This window comes from Myotis brandtii, unplaced genomic scaffold, assembly GCF_000412655.1.
Source record: "Myotis brandtii unplaced genomic scaffold, ASM41265v1 scaffold833, whole genome shotgun sequence".
Taxonomy (NCBI): domain Eukaryota; kingdom Metazoa; phylum Chordata; class Mammalia; order Chiroptera; family Vespertilionidae; genus Myotis; species Myotis brandtii.
The window spans coordinates 81,655-81,904 of NW_005371384.1; positions in this window are offsets into that span (position 1 = coordinate 81,655).

The following is a 250-nucleotide window of genomic DNA, read 5'->3' on the forward strand; positions in this document are numbered from 1 at the left end:
GCGCGCCCGCTTCCCTGGTGTCTGGGCCCCGGCCAGGACGATCTGTGTGGGGAAACCGGTCGTGGGGAGCAGGTCCTGTTCCAACCTATTGCCTCGTTACTCTCGTTCTCCAGCCGGCCAAGGGCGCTTTGTCCCTCCGGCGTGCTATAATTCACTAGCAAGCGGTAGGTCGGCTGGCTTAATATTTCTTAGGGTAAAACTCAGTCCACTTTATGGGACGGTAAATGTCACCGCCAGATTTGTTGCTTCC